At 49.7% G+C, this 15,451-nt stretch overlaps 1 protein-coding gene across 1 annotated transcript in view; it reads left to right on the plus strand.

Moving 5' to 3' along the window:
* The window catches only part of PLXNA4 (plexin A4), a 437,042-nt gene that overhangs the window by 74,675 nt on the left and 346,916 nt on the right, over positions 1–15,451 (plus strand). The gene's annotated exons all lie outside the window — the stretch shown is intronic.

The following is a 15,451-nucleotide window of genomic DNA, read 5'->3' on the forward strand; positions in this document are numbered from 1 at the left end:
TGGGTTGGTGGACCCGATGGAATTTCCATTTTCCATAATTTAAGGAACTTTCTTGACCATTTACCACAGTGACTCTACCAACCATGCAGCAGAGTCCCATTGTCTTTGAATTATGCATATAACTTTCCACACATCAGCGAGGAAGGGCTATCCCCTTTAGAGAGTGTGTTGAAATGCCTAAAGAGAGCAGGCAGCATAGACAGTACCGGGTGATGATCCACACAGAGTCCCTTCGTAACAACTTCCTGTGATTGCTTCTTGGGAACTCTCCTGATCACTCACGGGGCAGAAGGAACAGAATAATTCTGCCGCCGATATCCTGCTGACATCTTTTAATATGCCCCCCACCCATATCTGCTTTTGAGGACAATGCCTATTCCAGAAGGTATGTTCAATATCCCAGGCTCCAGGATGTGTCCCCCACTCGCCGCCCATCCCCCACGGCACATGTCCTGAATTCTAAGTTCGACCTTTGCAAGAGAGAGGCTATTTTCTGTCTCCAGTCAGCGCGTCTGCTTTCCCCTCAGCTGTCCCTTCACTTTGGCCCAGCAGAAGGGGATGACTTCATATCAGCCCGCACCTCTGGCCTTCTTTCCTGAACCAAAATGCATGGACGGAAGAGAAAAAGACAATGGAGGCAGCTCTCTGTCTGGCCTCTCTCCATTTGCAGCCTTCTCTTTCCTCTGGTGGACTGAGCCCTGCATGCCATCCTCGTACTGAAAACAGTTCTGTCAGAGAGGCACCCCCCACCAGTAGCACCCCCGATCTCTGCTGGCTCCGTGTCACGTCTGCATCCCCATCAGTGTTGCAGAATATAATGGGATTTGCTCGCTAGATTTATCCCACATGCAGGCAACATTATCCACAGGTTGACAACACAAGCCCGAGGAGTAAGAGGGGAAGGTACACAGCAAGAGGGATGCTAATAAAATTTATTCCCACTAACAAGGAATGACCTACCCCATAATTCAGCCTCTGGCTCCCTGCACCCTCCCTCCCCCCTCCCCCCCACAAGCCAACACAGAAACGCAGACTTAATCACGGTGGTGTGCTCTGCTGTGATTGCACTTATGGTGCAGGGAGGAGGTGGGGCGGGAGCGGTGATGCTGCCTGTGGTGGACTGGAAGGGCAGTGTGGGCTGGATGGGCTGGGTGGGAATGGCTTTGTCCCTGACCGGTGGTCTCCAGGGACCTCTGGAGCTAAGGTACTGAAAAGATGGGACCATCTACAAATGGGTTGGGTTTGATACCATCCCCAGTGCTGAGCATGCCTGCCTCCAACACCCCCCCCCCCCCCCGCTTCAGCTACTGGATTGGTCCAGTTGAACTGGATTGGTTCACCTACTGGACTGGTCCCAGAGCAGAAGCCACCTGCTTCCTGGGCTAGTGGAATTTGGGTCCTGGGTGAAACTTGTCTCTCGCTGTGGTCCTGGTGTCAGGGTCAGTCTGCCGAGTGGAGGAAGGAAGTCAGGTTCACAGACGCTCATCTGGTGAAGGGGAGATCATGGTTTCCACCCTGGGCCCCTGTGCTGGAGCTTATCTTGGCTCACTGTCTTCACAGCAGCATCCTAGCGGGGGTGCTTTTCTCCCGCTACCTCGTGGTCGCAGTCAGGCCAGCAGAGAGCATGCCTGGCTTCGTGCCCCTCTCCTGGGAAAACGGCACCCATTAGCTGAATTACTTTCCTATTAGAGGGATCGCTTATTATTATAAGTGAATGACCACTCATACACTGAGGCAGATTGGGCCAGGAAGTCTCAAAACAGAGAAAGATCAGAATGGATAGAAAAGTGGCTAAGTGGCTTTCATAGTTGCACAGGTAATTAAGTGCACAAACCCAAGGAACACTGGCACGGGAAGCAACATGCATGTACACCACATACATAGAGATCTTGAAAGATCAATTTTGTTTTTGTTTTTTTGGAGTTCCCTATTTCCTATGTGTTCCCTCCCATCACCAGTTGGAGATGCTTGGAAATGGGGTTCTTGGTTCTGGGGACCCTTGGCTGGAACTTGTTTTTTTCCAAACCTGATACATTTTTCATGAAACCCCTTTGATCCCATGTTTTTGTGACTAGGTTAGGTGGTTGTGGTTTGGCAACTCTCCTTCTCACTCTGCGCACATTCTAATAGTCCACCATCTCATTGCAAAGACACAGTGAAGGGTCACTAGGAAACACTAGTGACTCAGTGGAGGCCTCTTCCTATCGTTCCTATCATCCGTGCTCAGGAATGAGATTGGCAGGACTTAGAGGGTGTATCTGGGACAGTGAGGGGAGTTTTCACCTGTGAGAGGATTTCTCTGCATCTCAAGGGATATTGGCCCTTTAGGATTTGGGAGAAAGTTCTAGGCAGATCTGGAGGGTAGCTTAGAAAGCGTAAAAGAGAAAATGCTGCAGAAAAGTGAAAAAGTAAAGAAAAATAAAGCAGTTAGAAATACATACCCTGATGGCTTGCTTTCTTTGTTGTAGGCAGGGCATACAAGCACATAGGAATATTGTATGGAGTAAAGGGATTTCTGATGGGAGTAAACCTAAGGCTTCTGGAACTTGCCCAGGATGTCTCTATACCTCCCAAAGGACTCAGGCCGCCTATTGCCCATGGGGCTACATTTTGGGCCAGCTGCATTAGGCACCCCATAAGGGGTCAACGGTCCTAGTTGAAATATGACCCCCATAAAAGAATGAAGGTGATTCTCCCTGTAGGCTTTACAACTGGAATCTGTGTTTATACTTGAACTCCCTCAACACGTCCAGTCAATAGGTCTCTTGTAAAAGAGATGCCTATAGGGCCAGAAGCCAGAGAGATAGCACATCAGGGAAGTCTGCCTTGCATGTGGCCAACCCAGGTGCCCACAAGCACCATTAGAAACCACCCCTAAGCATAGAGCCAGGAGTAAGCCCTGAGCACTGCCAGGTGTGTTCACCCCCTGCCCTTCCCCCCAAAAAAGAAAGGAGAAGTGCCATGAGCTTCTTTTATGGATTTCAACATCACTTTGCCGAGGTCAGTGCATGCATGCGTGTGTGCGTGCAATCCATCAGTGGGAAGAATGAGGACTGCCGAACAGGCAGGCTCAAAAAGACATTTTATCTCCTCGCTCATCTCATGCCAGCTCATGAGATGCACCTAGCTTGTGTCTCTTTTCAGAACCTCCCACTCACACTTTGGGGCAGATAGGCCCAGGAAAGGGGGACGCCTGGCTCTGAGGACTGGCACGCACCTCCCTGAGAGGGCAGAGTGAGCAGCATCTGGGATCTGATCAGGCAGATTGCTGGTGCTGAGTGCATGGCAGAAAAAGGACCAGGGCTTTCCCCCAGCTCTCCTACCTCTCATCCAGAGAGTAGGTCGTGCCCAATCCAGGGAGCACCCCTCTGAGTTCTGGCATCTGTTTACTTGATCGATCACTGAGTGAGGGATTGGGTCACTGACACTCTAGCTCTCCGTTTCCTCTTTGACATGGGGCTGGGGGACTCTAGGTTGTTTCTCCCTTAAGAAATAGAGAGGCCTTGGGGGCTGGAGCAGTAGCACAATGCATTTGCCTTGCATGCGGCCGACCCTAGTTTGATTCCCAGCATCACATATGGTTCCCCGAGCACTGCCAGGAGTAATTCCTGAGTGCAGAGCCAGGAGTAACCCCTGTGCATTTCCAGGCATGACCCAAAAGGCAGGAAAAAAAAAAGAAAAAAATATAAAGAAATAGAGGCCTGTTGGCAGTAGGGAACTTGGTACTGGAGCAGAGAATCAGGACTGAGTCTCAAGGTCAGTGTCACCTCTCCCACAATGCCTACTACAACTTCCACAGCCAGCTGGTGGCTGTGCCCAAGTGCCCTGGCTCTACAGTGTGACTGAGGTAGAGGACAGTGGGCCTCACCTCCTGTGGCCCACACCGTCCCTACACTGAGTAATGGACACTTGTCATCTTTATGTCTGTGGAAGCTGGGTGCTGGAGATCCTTCCTCAAAGTTATGAGGCAGGTTGATAAACGAGGACTAGGGAATAGAGTCTTCACAGGATGCCTGCCTCAGTTTCCCCTTATAAACACAGGCGTTTCCTGTAGCTTATGAAGTCTGGAGGTCTGATGGGAAGAGTCCCACTTGAGCTTCTGTGAGCCTCTGGTGGTCCTTGATGATTTGACTTCCCAGCATGGCAGGGGCAGGGGGTTCCACTGCCTGGCTCTGAGGATCCGTTCAGATTGAAGAAAGTTAGTTTGGTCTCTCCCCAGGACCAGGCGCTTGGAGGCTTCCATTCTGGCCTCCGAGTTGCGGCTTCCGGGACTGAAGATTAGAGGTCATTGGCCTCGTCCATCCCTGCTGGCTGACTCACCTGGTCAGCCTGTTGGGGCTCCATTTATGATATTTGTAAACAGTGGTGATAGGGTGTGAGGGGGCCAGCCTGTGGCGATGGAAGCGATGGTGTCCCCAAGCTAAGCTAATTGGCCCACTGGGGGGTGGACCTGCTGACCTGTTCCCTCATTAGCGCTGCCTCTGGGCCCCTGAGCTGTGGCCTGGTGCTGCCCTTTCCATAATAGGGACTCCATATGGGGTTTCTGCAAAAGGGGGTGTCAACCAAGGCTCTAAAACAGCACCCCCGGGCAGGGGCAGGCCAGGGTGTACCGTGTGTGGGGACCCGAGGTAATTTCGCGTTCTCCCCCAGTCTCCTCACCTGGGTCTTTGACAGGTACGTAGGTGTGGAGAGTGTGGCTGCCCCTTACCTAGGTGCTAGAGCATTGCCCTTGAGAAAGGAGCCCCGGGCAGTGCCAGGGGCTCCAGAAATGTCCCCACTGTTCTCCATCTGTTCCCTGCTTCAGTGCTTCTAAGAGTCCCCATAGAGACCCCTCAGGCACTTCTGGGGCCCCTGGGGGTGTTTCTGTGGCTCTGTACAGGAGCCCGGGGAGCTGGCCAGAGAAAGCAGGCGGGTCGCATTTAAAACCCCCTCTCTAGGGGAGATGATCGAGCTTTGCAGAGTGCCAGTCTCTGTAGAGTGGGAGCAATTTCCTCGTAATTGGTAAAGTAACCGTAACTGCTCTGTCATTTGTATGTAGCGACACGTAATTGCACGGTAACCTTTGCCGCCGCGTGCGCGGGAAGCGCCGTGAGCAACCAGATGGTAATTGGGAGTGGCAGCTCCAGTGCTCCATGCCATCGCCACCACCAGCAAGGCTTAAGGCTGCCAGGGGACAGCTCTCGGCCTGCGCTGGCACATCTCCTGGGTGCCCTCCCCCAGGAAGGGACTCAGGGAGAACCGAGGCCGGTGCTTCTGGGCGTGTGCCGCGGAACCACCTGGGGAGAGTGTTAAGGTGCAAATCCCCCAGGGTGGGAGGGGGCCGAGAGATGGCTCCTGAGGCTGAACACCTTGCTTCACATGAGGGAGCTCCAGGTCTGATCCTTGGCACTGCTTGGTCCCCTGAGCACTAGCAGGAGCAACTCTCAGCACTGTGCTAAGAATAGTCCCTCAGCAAACAAACAAAAATACAATTCCCTGAGCCCCAGCCCCAGAGTTTCTGATCTAGCAGACCTAGAACAGCAGCAATAGAGAAGTTGCATTTGCATTAGCCTTCTGGATCTTAAACTATCTCTCTGCTCCTTCCTTTGGCCTCATTAGCCCAGTAGATTTTTGGGTCATACTGCCTTTAGTGTTTCATCTTGGCAGCATGAGGCCTTTGGTCCTGATTACACCTCTCTGGGATAGACACCAGGAATTTCCACAAAGACCCCAAGACTCAGCCAAAGTCATGGAGGCTGTCTGAATTGTTTGCGGCTGACAAATAATAAAAGTTCTAGGAGTACGTACAGTGTGCCCAGCATTCTACTACATAGATTGAATCATTCAGTCCTCACCACCACACCAAACAGTTCATTATGATTTTCCTGTTCTACCATGATATACGGAGGTATAGAGAGGTTAACTAATTTGCCCCAAATTACACACTATTAAGTGGCAAAGCAGAGACTCAAATTTACGCATTATGGCTCTGGTTCTAGAGTTAGGAAGTGAAACTCAAGCCTTTAGTTATTCATTATCCACCTAACCATCTATCCTTCCATCTGTCCATCCATCTATCCTCTCCATCCATCCTTCTTCCTTCCCATCTGTCCATCCATCCATCAATCCATCCATTCATCCATCCATCTATCCATCCAATTGTCCATCCATCCAATTGTCCATCCATCCATCCATCCATCCATCTTTTTGTTTCTCTATCAATCCAACTGTCTATCCATCCCTCTTTTTTACTTCTCCATCCATACATCCAACCATCCATCCACCATTCAGACATCTGTCTACCTTCCATCTATCAATTCATTTATCTCTCTCACACATATATATGTATATATATGTAAACCCACAACTAAACAAAGAATATAAGATTATATATAAATAAAACAAAGTACCCTACTTGAGCTCTTGTTCCAACCATCCATCCACCATTCAGACATCTGTCTACCTTCCATCCATCAATTAATTTATCTCTCTCTCACACACATACACATATATGTGTATATATATATATGTAAACCCACAACTTAGCAAAGTATATAAGATTATATATATAAAACAAAGTTCCCTACTTGAGCTCTTGTTCCCTGAATCCACCAGCTGTCTTTATTATTCTTGATAATTATTATAAAATATTATAAAAATAACATTTTTTGCTTTTTTGGGGTCACACCTGGCTCTGCATTTAGGAATCACCCCTGGTGGTGCTCAGGGGACAATATGGGATGCTGGGAATCAAACCTGGGTTGGCCGCGTGCAAGGCAAACGCCCTACCCGCTGTGCTATTGCTCCAGCCCCAAAAAAATAACTGATATTTTTTAGTTTAGTTTGTTTTTAGGGACATACCCAGCAGCGCTTGAAGGCTACTCTGAGCTCTGTGCTCTGGGATTGCTCCTGGAAGTTCTCAGGGGTTATGGGGGTACCGGGAATCAAATATGGGGTTCCTGCATCCAAAGCATGCACTCAGCTTGATGAGCTGCCCTGGCCCACCATTTTTTAAGTAATTTTATTCATTGAATCACCATGAGAGCAGTTACAAAGTTTTGGGGTTTAAGTCTCTGTCATACAATTAAACACCTGTACCTTCACTAGTGCCCGTTCTCCACCACCAAAAACCCCAGTATACCCCTATCCCACACCCTCCCCCTACCTGTGGGGCAGATGATTTCCACATTACTCTCTCTCTCTACTTTGATCACATTCAATATTTTGACACCAGACCCCCCATTTTTATTTGGGATTTTAACCCCAACACTCAAATCTTCTGAAAAGGCAACAGTCAACAATTTGTTTTCTATTGCTTGTTCTGAATAACATATGATTTGTGGCTGCAATAGTGGCCGCGCAATTTTGAAATTCCAAAATTTTAACACTGAAATCTGGAGGGATTTCTGCCAAAACCTGCTGGGTTCCGAGATTTGTTCCTGAGTCTCTGGGATCATGGCCGTTAAGCAGCTTGATCAGGAGCCAGAAAGGTCATTCATGGGTGGCGACTCGGGGTCTCATTGGGATTGGGAGGAAAGGGCTGGCTCCACCCCCACCCCATGAGGCCCCATGTGTCTAGTCACTGAGGGCCCAAACCTGACTGTCCAATGGCCTCTGGAGGATGGCGGCCACCAAGCTGCCTAGAGGGAGCAGGCGGAGGGTCAACACCCTTTCCCCTGTGGGGTGGCCAGGCGACAGTAACATACTGCGGGGTCCAGACGCATTTCTGCCAAAAGCTACTGGGTTCTGAGATTTGTTTCTGAGTCTCTGGGATCATGGCCATTACGCAGCTTGATCAGGAGCCAGAAAGGCTGTTCGTGGGTGGCGACTTGGGGTCTCGTTGGGGTGGGGAGGAAAGGGCCAGCTCCACCCCCATCCTGTTAGGCCCTATGTATCTTGTCACTGTGGGCCCAAACCTGACTGTCCCATGGCCTCTGGAGGATGAAGGCCACCGGGACGCCAGGGGGAACAGGCCAAGGCATGAAACCTATTCCCACCTGGGGTGGTCCAGCACCTGTAACCTATTGCAGGGACTGGATGCATTTCTGCCAAAAGCCACTGAGTTTTGAGATTTGTTTCTGAGTCTCTGGGATCATGGCCATTAATCAGCTTGATCAAGAGCCAGAGAGGCCGTTCGTAGACGGCGACTCAGGGTCTCGTTGGGATGGGTAGGAAAGGGCCGGCTCCACCCCTATCCCATGATGGCCTACCATTCTTTACCTTTATTCCCTTGTATTCCATGAAGAAAATTGTGGAAAGTATAGTTGGGATCCTTCTGGTTGGTGACCCCCAAGAGTGTGGTCTAAATTCTGTTCCCAGGATTGCACACGTAGGTGCTATTGACTCCCAGGCCCCAGGCCCTGACCTTTTACCCAGCAGAGAATGAAGTGGTTATCCTGAGGCGAATGTTGTCATGGTGCTCAGAACTCATCATGGGTATTTGTGGCGAGGTTGGGGGAAAGGTGCTGGCACCAGGCTCCTGATGATAGCTATGCCTGGCTCCCACGGTTGCTCCCCATCGTGCTGTTAATGGGGCCCAGGGGAGGCCTCAGCCAGGGCGAGATCAGACACTCCCTCGCTCATCTCCCAGATCTCTGGAATCCACGCCAGCACTCACTTGCCTAAGCCTTTTGCCAATTAGTCTTTCCTTCTCGGGTCATGCGTCCTTGGCATCTGCCTCCCTGGGCTGTAGAACCTGTGGGACACCCCTACCCTCACCACCCATTCAGTGATTCCCTGTTGACTGCAGCTCACATGGCCTTAGTGGTGGGGGGAGGGAAGAGAGGGGACCCGGGACCAGTAGAACTGGGCTCAGCTCACTTCTTGCCATACCAGCCCTATTCTGGCAGACTTTGTATTTCTAAACTTTACCATGAAATTTTACCATAGGGCCATAGGGACTGTATAGTGAGTAGGGAGTTTGCTTAGCAGGTGTCTGACCTGGGTTGGAGACCCAGCATCCCATTTGGTCCCTTGAGCCCCGCCAGGAGTGATCCCTGAGCACTGAGCCAGGATTAAGCCTTGAGCACCGCCAGGTGTGGCCCAAAAACAAAAACAAAAAGAGAGAGAAAGAAAGAAAGAAAGAAAGAAAGAAAGAAAGAAAGAAAGAATGAGAGAAAGAAAATTTAATTACTTTATGGCAGGCTTTGTAGGGTGCCCTGCTGCCTTCATCCCTGCTGCCTCACCTGGTCCCCATGGCACCCTGCCTTGCTTGACAGTCCAGGAAGATGATGAGAAGGTGGGGAGCCTCCCCAGGATAGGGCGGGAGGAGCCAGATGACCCTTTCGGCCCCAGTGTTGTGGTGGTATTCAGCATCCAATGCAGACCTGTGGTGTCCCTGGTCAAAGTCCTCGATCCAACTTCCTTCTTGGGGGCCCTGTTCAGAGGGAGAAATTGAGGTGCAGAAAGCCAAGGAAGAAACCATAATTGTTCCCAGAGTTTTCATATCACTAAGGAGCCTCCACACCAGGAGGTTGGCCAGGTTGGGGACCACTTCCAGATTCAGGTGGTAGGGAGGCCCAGAGCTGCCTTCTGACGGGTCTCCTAGGTTTGCTGTCCCCTCTGCCGTTAAGATCTTTTCTCCCAGTATGCAGAGATGCCTGGGTGGCAGCAGCAGGGCTGGTAGGAGCAGACCCTATCTCTAGGGTGGGCCATGGTGAGGGTGCACAGGTCATGGCAAGGAGGCATGAGCTGTGGCGCAAAGTCCTGGGCCATGGCATGTCACCTGTGCACTTGCTGCTTTGGCCACTAGCTTGTTTGTGTGTGAGAGCTGCCTAGGAAAGAAGACAGAGACTGGAGAAGGAAAGGAAATTCTGGGGGGCAGATGGGTTTCAGTAAGCCCAGGTGAGTGGGACTATGTGCCTACCTGGGGTGGGGAGGGGACGGGAAACTAAAACAATGGCAACCTAGCTCCCAGCCTCAGTTTCCCTCTGTTCAGAGCAAGTCATCATTTAGTGCCCCTCTGGGAAAATGGGAACCAAGGCAAGAGACCCAGGCTTGTGGCCATGTCCTTGTGGCATAGGAGAAAGCCAGGGAGAGTTGTCCCTTGGAATAAGAGAGAGAAATATGCCAGGGCCTTGGGGATCCCCACCCAGTCCTGGCTGCCCGAAATCTCTGGAAGCCTGACTAGGCACTGTGGTTCTCTCTGGCAGGGAGAAGTCTTTCCTTCCAGACACCCCTTGACTTTCAAAAATTTACCTTACTTGTCATATATCAAGGGATGGAGCAATAGCACAGCGGGTAGGGCGTTTGCCTTGCATGCAGCCAACATGGCCGACCCAAGTTTGATTCCTCCGCCCCTCTTGGAGAGCCCGGCAAGCTACCAAGAGTATCTCGCCCACACGGCAGAGCCTGGCAAGCTCCCCGTGACGTATTCGATATGCCAGACACAGTAACAACAAATCTCACAATGGAGACGTTACTGGGCCCTCTCGAGAAAATCGATGAACAATGGGAGGACAGTGACAGTGACAGTCATATATCAAAGACCTACCTTAAAACTGCTTTGCTCACCCAAAGACATCTGAAGGTGATTTGTTGATTTTGTGATAAAAAAAAAAAGTGGAACAGAAAAATCAGGTTCAGTGTTTATTTCACTGATTCCCATATGGAAGTAAACCTCCCCCCCAACCCCCACCGAGTGGCACCCAAAGAGAGAGGCTAAGTTCCATCCCTGGGAAAACTAGAAGCAGGTTGTGTTCGCCAAGTATTGGTGTTTTACAGTAGGTGAGTACTATGCTGGGTGTGATTTGGTAGAATTTGGCAGTTTAGCTTTGGAGTTTGTGAATGCGCAAAAATTTCTCCATATAAATGCTACTATGTAATTGCTACTTTGCTTTATACTACACTTCTCCTGATGCTATTTCAGCTCTAGAAATATTTCAAAAGATATCATTGGGAAATCTGTCCACAAATGTTCCTTCTTCTTTTCTTCTTAAAGCAATTTTTGTTTAAATTTGAAGAACTGTGATTGACACCGTTACTGATAGTTGAGTTTTAGGCATATATGTTCTAGCTCCAATCCCACCAACAGTGCCAACATCCCTCTACCAGTGTCCCCAGGTTCCCTCCCATGCCACCCCCGGCCCACCTTGCACCGTGACAACCACATGATAAAGTTGGTGGGTTGTAGTTTGTACCTTGGGAAGGGATCTAGCCATATACAACAAAGCACAGACTCAACAACACTCTATCCCTTCTCTCTCCACGCCGCATCCCCCCCCCCACCCACCGCTCCTTTCTCGTTTTGAGAAAGAGCATGCCAGATCAGTCAGGGTCTTGAAAGCTCTCTCCTGACACCTGTGCTTATTTTTTCAGGGGGTAGAAAGCAGAGGTGTTTGGTCTGGGCTCTGGGAGCAGATCAGGCAGGAGAGGCCAGAGGGGATCAAAGGCACGGAGCCCACATCTGCTTTGCACGTGTCCCGTTCAGCCTGCCCACGCTCTTGCCCTCTCTGCCCCAACCACCCCTGCATGATAAGATGGGGGGAGGGAGGGAGGAAGGGAAAGAGAGAGAGAGACAGACAGACAGATAGACAGACAAAAACAGAGGGAGATAGAGAAGGGGAGAGAGCGAGAGAGGGGGGAGAGATCTACGAGAGAGGGGGATGGAGAGAGGGAGAGACAGGGAGAGACAGAGAGGTGGGGAGAGGGATAGAGGGAGAGACAGAGAAAGAGAGAGGAGAGAAAGAGAGGAAAGGAAAGAGAGAGAACTCCTGTACTCAGCACATTATCTGTGGACGATGCCCGCATCCAGCAGCCTTTTTCTCCTTTCCAAGGAGAACTGAGGCATCCCCAGGGCTTCCCTCTAGCCGCCCCCCCCCCACCCACCCAACACGCCCCAGCAAAGCTGGCTACTTTCACACCGCTCCACTCACGCTCTCCAGATGCCTTTTCCTTTGGCGGGCTGGAAGCCTTTTAAAAAAGGGACACCTTGTATTTTTATTTCACCCACTTCTCTGAAAAGTCCAAAGACGTTTATAGGTACGCACTCTCCAGGCTTTATGGAGACCCATCAAAAAGCGGGTGGTTGCCTTCATCTTTATAGAGTGGGAAATAAAAGCCTGGGGTGGCAGAGGAGCTGTCCTGCAGCCGCATGGTTCCCTGAGGAAGGGTAACAAGCCAGTGGAGGCCTCTGGGGAAGGGGTGGGGTGGGACGGGCATAGCAGAGCTTCTGGGCTGCTGGGGGAGGTGCCGGTGCTTTGGGGGCTTCTCCCAGCTATTGTCAAGTTCTGCCCCACTCCTTCTAGCAGTGAACCCAGCTGTGTCCCTATACTTATGGGGGGGGCCTACAGATTGGCATCAGACTAGGAGAGATTTGGTTGCATCACAGAGTGTGAGTGTGTGTATGGTGGGGGGTTGGGGAGTAGGTTGTTTGTTCTTGCTGGTTTCTTATTTTTTTTTAAAAAATGCTGAAAGTAGCATTAATTAATTAATTAATTAATTCTAAGGGTTTTAATCTGGTTATGCTCAGGCCTTACTCCTGATTCTGTGCTCAGGGATCGCTCCTGGTAGCACTTGGAGGGCCATATGTGCTACTGGGGATTATACTGGGGCAGACTGCATGCAAGGGACATGTCTTACTCCCTTCACTTAATCACTTATCACTTAACTTCCCGTTAGTCGTCGATTTGCTCGAGCGGGCGCCAGTAACGTCTCCATTTGTCCCTGTCGCGTGCTAGTGTAGCCCAATGGCATCTGTTCGCTCCGGGAACATGAAGGGCCTCAAACCGATCGTTCATGATCTTGACGAAGAAGTCTGACCATCTGGTAGGTGGGCGGCCATGCGGTCTTTTGACATCCCGTGGAATCCAGTCGGTAACAGCTCTAGTCCAGCGGTCGTCTTTAAATCTCATTACGTGACCAGCCCATCTGATTTTCGACACCTTGGCAAATGAGACAGCGTCCCTGATTCTTGATCGTCGACGGATATTAGAACTCTGGATTCTTTCTCTCATTTGAGTGAAACGTGATATTCCAAGCATAGCTCTTTCTATTCTTCTTTGGGAGACCTGAATAGTGTTCTCATCTTGTTTGCGTAGGGCCCAGGTCTCTGAGGCATATGTTAATGCAGGAAGAACAGTGGAATCAAAGAGATGTGCCCGGAGCCGGAGGTTCTTCGTCCTCTTAGCTATTTCTTCGACGTTCTTGAAGGCATTCCAAGCCGCTCTCTTCCTCCTGCGCAGCTCGGGTGCCAGGTCATTTCTCATGTTGACCTCTCGACCTAGGTACACATAGCTGTTGCATTCAGAGATGGTCGTTCCGTTGAGAGCGAATGGGACGTCAGGAACGAGGCTGTTTCTCATAAACATTGTCTTCGTAAGATTCAGCTGTAGTCCTACCTTTCCACACTCACGGTCAAAGTCGGCCAGCATTTGTGCCGCTTGGCTGATGTTTGGTGTTATTAAAACAATGTCATCAGCAAAGCGGAGGTGGTGTAGTTGCCGACCATCTATCTTCACTCCCATTCCTTCCCATTCCAGTCGTCGCATGATGTTCTCGAGGGTGGCACTGAAGAGTTTCGGTGAAATGATATCACCCTGCCGCACCCCTCTCTTGACATCAACGATCACTTCTTTGTAGAATTGTGAGATCCTGGTAGTGAATCCGCAATACAGCTCACGGAGGATCCTGATGTATTGGGCTTGAATGCCCTGATTGGCTAGGGCTTCAATGACCGCTTCCGTCTCAACAGAATCAAAGGCCTTCTTTAAATCAATGATTTAATCCCAAACTTTAAAGAATTATTATCATCATTATTATTATTATTATTATTATTATTATTTTGGGCTGGAGCGATAGCACAGCAGGTAGGATGTTTGCCTTGCACATGACCTACCTGGGTTTAATTCCTCCATCCCTCTTGGAGAGCCCAGAAAACTACCAAGAGTATCCCGCCCACAAGGTAGAGCCTGACAAGCTCCCTGTGGCATATTTGATATGCCAAAAGCAGTAACAACAAGTCTCACAATGGAGACGTTACTGGTGCTCACTTGAGCAAATCGATGAAAAATGCGAGGACAGTGCTACAGTGCTACATTATTTTGGAGGGAGACCATACCTTATGGTGTCCAGGGCTTAGTCCTGACTCTGTACACAGGGATCACTCCTGGTGACATTCATATGTAGTGCTGAGGGACAAAACAGGCTGGCCACATGCAAAACAAGCATCTTACCCGAAGTACTATTTCTCCACCGCCTCCTACTCTTTTTGGCCACACTGGGCTCTGCTAGGGGTTTGCTCCTGGCTCTCTGTGCAGGGACCGCCTTGGCAGGGTGGGACTGAAGATCTAACCCTAGTCAGCAGCCTACAGAGCAAGTGCCTTACCCACTGTACTGTCTCTCCAGTACTCTCCTGCTGGTTTCTGACCCTGCAATTATCCTTGAGTCAGAAGCAATAATTGGGCCAGTGTATCCTGCAGTGTATACAGGGAATATTTTCTTAAGGGAAAATTAATACTGTTTTCTTAATAGATGCTCAGGTCAAATTTCTTTAAGAAATAAATGATTGAGATAATGTCAAACATATTTCGTCTTTTTCTTCCTCCTCCTCCTCCTTCTTCTCCTGCTCCTTCTTCTTCTTCCCCTTCCCCTTCCCCTTCTCCTCCTTCTCCTTCTCCTTCTCCTTCTCCTTCTCCTTCTCCTTCTCCTTCTCCTTCTCCTTCTCCTTCTCCTCCTTCTCCTTCTCCTCCTTCTCCTTCTTCTCCTTCTCCGCCTTCTCTTCTTCTTTCTTCCTCTTTATTTTCTTCCTCCTCTTCCTCCTCCTCCTCCTCATCTCCTTCTTCCTTCTCTTCCTCTTCTCCACCTGTTTCATGCATGCAAGGATGTGCTTTACCATTGAATCATCTCCCCAACCCTACACATTTTCCCCTAAAAAGATCTTTTAGGTTTTTGTTGTTACTGATCATTATTAGATCTCTACTAGAGTTAGGTTAGAATGTATTATGTTTCTCCCAACTTATTTGCCTGAGGAATTCTTTTATGAGAAAGCAACTTGGTTAGTTTGGGGTCCATGGAACATCCATTAAGAAGTGTTGGTGTATACATGACAGAGCAAGGAAACCTCTTTTTGGGGTGATATAAAATAAACAGGAGAGATGGCCATAATGAAGCACTTTTGGAACTTGAAGAGTTCATTCACAAACCTTTCTCTCCCCTTCCTTCTTTTCCAACCCAGTTATTTGTACATGTCTCTGTCATGGACCACCAGTAATGCAATGATGTTTTTGGGTCTCTAATATGTACTCTGAAGTCCTGTGTCCTCTCAGTAGTAAATGTTGAGATCACATCTCTCTTATGCCCAAGCAGAGTTGTCTGGAACTCATGCTCATCGTGCTGGTCTATAGCTATTGGATGACCTGGCTGGGAAAAGGGTGCTTGGAGGGGTTGTAGGAGGGCCACAACATCAGAGTTTAGTGAAAAGAGGTTCTAGGATCTGATACCAAAATTTTTATGCCATGGTTCTGCAACCAATTTC

The sequence above is a fragment of the Sorex fumeus genome, unplaced genomic scaffold, assembly GCF_029834395.1.
Source record: "Sorex fumeus unplaced genomic scaffold, SorFum_2.1 ptg000048l, whole genome shotgun sequence".
NCBI classification, from domain to species: Eukaryota; Metazoa; Chordata; class Mammalia; order Eulipotyphla; family Soricidae; genus Sorex; species Sorex fumeus.